This window comes from Terrapene carolina, unplaced genomic scaffold (assembly GCF_002925995.2).
Source record: "Terrapene carolina triunguis isolate 2854851 unplaced genomic scaffold, T_m_triunguis-2.0 Scaffold402, whole genome shotgun sequence".
Classification (NCBI taxonomy): domain Eukaryota; kingdom Metazoa; phylum Chordata; order Testudines; family Emydidae; genus Terrapene; species Terrapene triunguis.
In genome coordinates, this window is record NW_020664753.1 from 2,359,026 (window position 1) to 2,365,117 (window position 6,092).

The window sequence follows — 6,092 nt, forward strand, 5'->3', positions numbered from 1 at the left end:
TGTTGGGGGAAGAGTCCACATGGTTTTTGTAAAGGGAAATCATGCCTCCCCAATCCAATAGAATTCTTTGAGGGGGTCAACAAGCATGCGGACAAGGGCGATCCAGTGGATATAGTGTACTTAGATTTTCAGAATGCCTTTGAGAAGGTCCTTCACCAAAGGCTCTTAAGCAAAGTAAGCTGTCGTGGGATAAGAGGGAAGGTCATCTCCTGGATCAGTAATTGGTTAAAAGATAGGAAACAAAGGATAGGAATAAATGGCCAGTTTTCAGAATGGAGAGTGGTAAATAGTGGTGTCCAGGGTTCTGTACTAGGAGCAGTCCTATTCAATATATTCATAAGTGATCTGGAAAAAGGGGTAAACAGCAAGGTGGCAAAATTTGCAGATGATACAAAACTACTCAAGATAGTTAAGTCCAAAACAGACTGCAAAGAGTTACAAAGGGATCTCACAAAACTGGGTGACTGGGCAACAAAATGGCAGATGAAATACAATGTGGATAAATGCAAAGTAATGCACATTGGAAAACATAGTCCCAACTATACTTATAAAATGATGGGGTCTAAATTAACTGTTACCACTCAAGAAAGAGATCTTGGAGTCATTGTGGATAGTTCTTTGAAAACATCCACTCAGCGGCAGTCAAAAAAGTGAACAGAATGTTGAGAATCATTAGGAAAGGGATAGATAATAAGACAGGAAATATCATATTGCCGCTATATAAATCCACTGTACGCCAACATATTGAATATTGCATGCAGATCTGGACACCCCATCTCAAAAAGATATATTAGAATTGGAAAAGGTACAGAAAAGGGAAACAAAAATGATTAGGGGTATGGAACAGCTTCCATATGAGGAGAGATTAAAAAAACTGGGACTTTTCAGCTTGGAAAAGAGATGACTAAGGGGGATATGATAGAGGTCTATAAAATCATGACTGGTGTGGAGAAAGTAAATAAGAAAGTGTTATTTACTCCTTCTCATAACACAAGAACTAGAGGTCACCAAATGAAATGAATAGGCAGCAGGTTTAAAACAAACAAAAGGAAGTATTTCTTCACACAACACACAGTCAACCTGTGGAACTCCTTGCCAGAGGATGTTGTGAAGGCCAAGACTATAACAGGGTTCAAAAAGGAACTAGATAAGTTCATGGAGGATAGGTCCATCAGTGGCTATTAGACAAGATGAGCAGGGATGGTGTCCTTAGCCAGTGTTTGCCAGAAGCTGGGATTGGTCAACATGGGTTAGATCACTTAATGATTATCTTTTCTGTTCATTCCCCTTGAAGCACCTGGCATTGGCCACTCTTGGGAAGACAGGATACTGGGTTAAATGGACCATTGATCTGACTCAGTATGACCATTCTTATGTTCTTACATAGAAAATGCATGTGTACATGCAAACTGCTCAGATGAGCAGTTAAGCATAATGCATATACCGAGGACTTTTGAGTAGCAAGGTTGTAATACCTCTGTATTTGGCGACCACTACTGCAATACTGTGTTCGGTTCAGGTGTCAACAGTTCAACAAGGATATTGATACACTGAGAGGGTTCAGAGAAGAGCCACAAGAATAATTAAAGGATTGGAAAACCTGCCTTACAGTGAGAGACTGAAGGAGATCAATCTACTTAGTTTACAAAGAGACGGTTAAGGGGTGACTTAGTCACAGACTATAAGTACCTTTATGAGGAACAAAAATTTGATGATAAAGGGCTCTTCAATCCAGCAAACAAACAAGATCCAAAGGCTAGACAAATTCATACTAGAACTAAGGCACAATATTTTAACTGTGAGGGTAATTAACCATTGGGGGAAAAATTACCAAGAGTTGTGGTGAATTCTCCATCACTGGCAATTTTAAAATCAAGATTAGATATTTTTCTGAAAAGATCTCCTCTAGTTCGAATAGGAATGAATTGAGGGAAGTCCGATGGCCGGTGTTATGCAGTGGGTCAGACTAAATGATCACAGTGGACCCTTCTGGCCTTAGCCTATGAATTGCCCAACGTCCACACAAATAACGGATAATGCTTTACGTCAGAGAATCTCCAAAAACTGAAATAGGTGTCATCCCTTTTTACAGATGGGAAAACTGAGGCACAGAGGTCACCCAAGGCCACTTGTGAAGTCTGTGGCATAGAATCCACATCAGACTCCCAATCCTGTGCTTCAGCCGTAAGCCTCTTTGCTCCAACAAATCTGGGTTCTTGTGAACAAATTGATTATGTCCGTTTTTCTGTGTTAAACCTGCTGTTCCACACTGCACAGGGCCAAAAGTGAGTGAAGAATTCTTAGTCGGAATACAAAAAAAATCTGAAATCTGAAATATATCATAAATAGGCTAAGTTGTTTCTAAGGTAAGGAACAGCGAACTATAGACATCGGTCTCTTTAAGTATTCAGGTGTCAAAACAAATCCAGTTTTCATGCTGTCACTACTTGGCCTTCAGAAGTATTAGGCGTGTAGATGCATCTGAGCCACAGAGTTGAAATTCTGATAGATGCAGCTCCAAAATCTGTGTGGGTTCAGATCTGTGGTTTTGGTTTGGGCCTGTCTCTTGTTATGTCCCACTGTTCTGGAAAGTCTGCTTGCTGGCTGCTCACAACTTGTATTTCAGAGAAAATAAATACAATACTGAGATATAAAGCCAAATTTTCTGTCGTTGATAAGTTTGAGCACCCACAATTTGAGCACAGAGAAGGGAAACTAAATTCTTGGATACAGTCTTCAGCTATCCACTTCCAAGCAGGCAAACTACTTAATCTCTAGGAGGTGCGTGAGGGGAGGAAATACTATTTGCAAGGGCAAATACAAATGTTGGGACATGTAAAAATGTGGTCACTCAAAACGAAGTGGTCAAGAATGTGGGCATGTGATTTTGGATGTCATAAAAGTTAGAGGTCAGGTTCAGGCTGCTCTGAAAACTTGACCTAGACCAGCCAACACAGGAATGGGAGATTGATAAGCTGTAACTAAAGAACAAAGTGCTCTCTTTGCGGGATACAGTGCTGGAGCCATGCGATACATCTGGGATGCTGAGCATTGACAAATCAGGAGAGAAGTGTTTTCCTTTCTGCTGGGATCTTAATAAGAAACTGACTAGAGAGTGAAGTCCTCAATCTATGTCCAAAACACAGGTATCAGCACTGCACGCTGACACACCTTGCCCAAGTGCCTCTCCCCTGGCCCAGAGAGGCTACCTGTGAGGTAAGGGATAAGTCCCGTTTCCATGGCCTGTCAATCACTAGCCTGGCTGCTGGGATTGCCAAACAAGTGCCAGTTCTGATGGTGGCCAGTTTTGATAGTGTGGACACCTGTCTGCTAGGAATTGAGTCCCACTAACCAGTTCACTTAGATCCCCCCCAACAATAGAATCAGAGAAATGTTGATCTGGAAGGGAGCTTGAGAGGCCGTCTAGTCCAGCCCTCTGTGTGGAGGCAGAACAAAGTAAACCTAGATCATCCCAGAGAGATGTTTGTCCAGCCTGTTCTTAAAAATTTCCAGTGACGGGGATTCCACAACCTCCCTTGGAAGCTAATTGCAGGGTTTGACTATCCTTAGAGTTAGAAGGTTTTTCCTAATATCAAACCTAAATCTCCCTTGCTGCAGATTAAGCCCATTACTTCTCATCCTAACTTCAGTGGACCTGGAGAACGACTGATCACCAGCCTCTTTATAACAACCCTTAAGATATCTGAAGACTATCAGGTCCCCCCTCATTTTTTTCTCAAGACTAAACATGCCCAGTTTTTTTAATCTTTCCTCAGAGCTCAGGTTTCCTAAAGCTTTTATCATTTTTGTCACTGTCCTCTGGACTCTTTCCATTTTCTCCACATCTTTTCTAACATGGTGCACCAGAACTGGACAGAATACTCCAGCTGAGGCCTCAACGATGCCAAGTAGAGCAAGACAATTAGCTCCCATGTCTTACATATGACAGTCTTTTTAATACACCCCAGAATTATATTAGCCTTTTTCTCAAGGGCATCACATTGTTGACTCATATTTAATTTATGATCCACTATAACCTCCCTGATCCTTTTCAACAGTACTACCACCTACCCAGTTATTCCCCATTTTTTAGTTGTGCATTTGATTTTCCTTCCTAAGTGAAGTACTTTGCATTTGTCTTTATTGAATTTCATCGTGTCCAATTCAGACTAATTCTCCAATTTATCAAGGTCATTTTGAATTCTAATCCTGTCCTCCAAAGTGCTTGCAGCCACTCCCAGCTTGGTGTCATCTGCAAATTTTATAAGATCCTCTCCACTCCATTATCCAAGTCATTAATGAAAATATTAAATAGTACCCTGACCCAGGACTGAACCCTGAAGGACCCCACTAGATATACCCACCCAGTGTGACAATAAACAATTTATATTGAGTATAGTCTTTCAACCAGTTGTGCACTCACTTTATAATAAATTCATCTAGACTACATTTCCCTAGTTTGCTTATGAGAATGTCATGTGGGACTGTGTCAAAAGCCTTACTAAAACAAAGATATATCACAGCTACTGCTTCCCACCTATCCTATCCACTAGGCCAGTAATCCTGTCAAAGAAGGAAATTAGGTTGGTTTGGCATGATTTGTTCTTGACAAATCCATGCAGGCTATTCCTCATAACCCTATTATCCTCCAGGTGTTTCAACTTGATTGCTTAATAATTTGTTCCAGTATCTTTTCCGGGATCAAAAATTTAGGCTGATTGATCAGTAATTCCAAGGGTTCTTTTTGTTCCACTTTTAAAAGATAGATACTATGTTTACCCGTCTCCTGTCCTCTGGGACCTCCCCCATCCTTCATGAGTTCTCGGAGGTAATTGCTAACAGTTCTGAGATTTCTTTAGCTAGTTCCTTAAGTACCCTAGGATGAATTTCATCTGGCCCTTCCAATTTGAATACATTGAACTTATCTAAATAGTCTTTAACCTTTTCTTTTCCTGTTTTGGCTTGTGTTCCTTTACCCTTGTGGTAAATATTAATTGTGTTGAGTATCTGGTCGCAATTGACCATTTTAGTGAAGATTGAAGAAAAATAGGCATTAAACACCTCAGCCTTCTTGATGTTATCAGTTATGAGCACTCCTTCCCTACTAAGGAGAGCAGTGGTACTTAACCAGGGGAATGTGTATCCCTGGGGGATACAGAGGTCTTCCAGGGGGTACATCAACTCATCTAGATATTTGCCTAGTTTTACAACAGGTGAAATGAAAAGCACTAGCAAAGTCAGTATAATCTAAAATTTCATACGACTTGTTTATACTGCTCTAAATATTATACACTAAAATATAGGTACAATATTTATATTCCAATTGATTGATTTTATATTTATATGGTAAAAATGAGAAAGTCAGCACTTTTTCAATAACAGTGTTCTGTGATACTCTTGTATTTTTATGTCTGATTTTGTAAGCAAGTAGTTTTTAAATGAGGTGGAACTTGGGGGGTAAGCAAGACAAAGACTCCTGAAAGGGGTACAGTAGTCTGGATAAGTTGAGAGCCGCTGAAGCAGAGGACCTACACTTTTTGTCTTTCTCTTGCTCCCAATGTGTTTAAAGAACTCTCCTTACTGCCTTTTATGTCCATTGCTAGGTGTAACTCATTTTCTGCCTGAGCCTTTCTGATTTTTTCCCTATGTTCTTGTGCTATTCCTTTGCACTCCTTGGTAATTTGTCCATCTTTCTACTTCTTGTAGGATTTCTTTTTGATTTTCAGGTCATTAAAAAGCTTCTGATGGAGCCATAATTGCTTTTTATTATTCTTCCTATCTTTCCCTCACATCAGGGTAGTTTGCAGTTGTGCCTTTAATGTCTTCTTAAGAAACTGCCAGCATTCCTTCTTTTTCCCCGTGATTTTCTTCCCATGGGACCTCACCAACCAGTTCTCTGAATTTGTTAAAGTCTGCTTTTTTTGAAGTCCCTTGTCCTTATTTTGCTGCTCTCACTCCTTCCTTTCCTTAGAAGAAGTCATAGATGTAATGCATGATCACTTTCACCCAAAATGCCTTTCACCTTCAGACAGGCCCGCTGACAGCAACTCCGGGCCCCTGGGCAGAACAATCAATGGGCCCCCACGCATGCA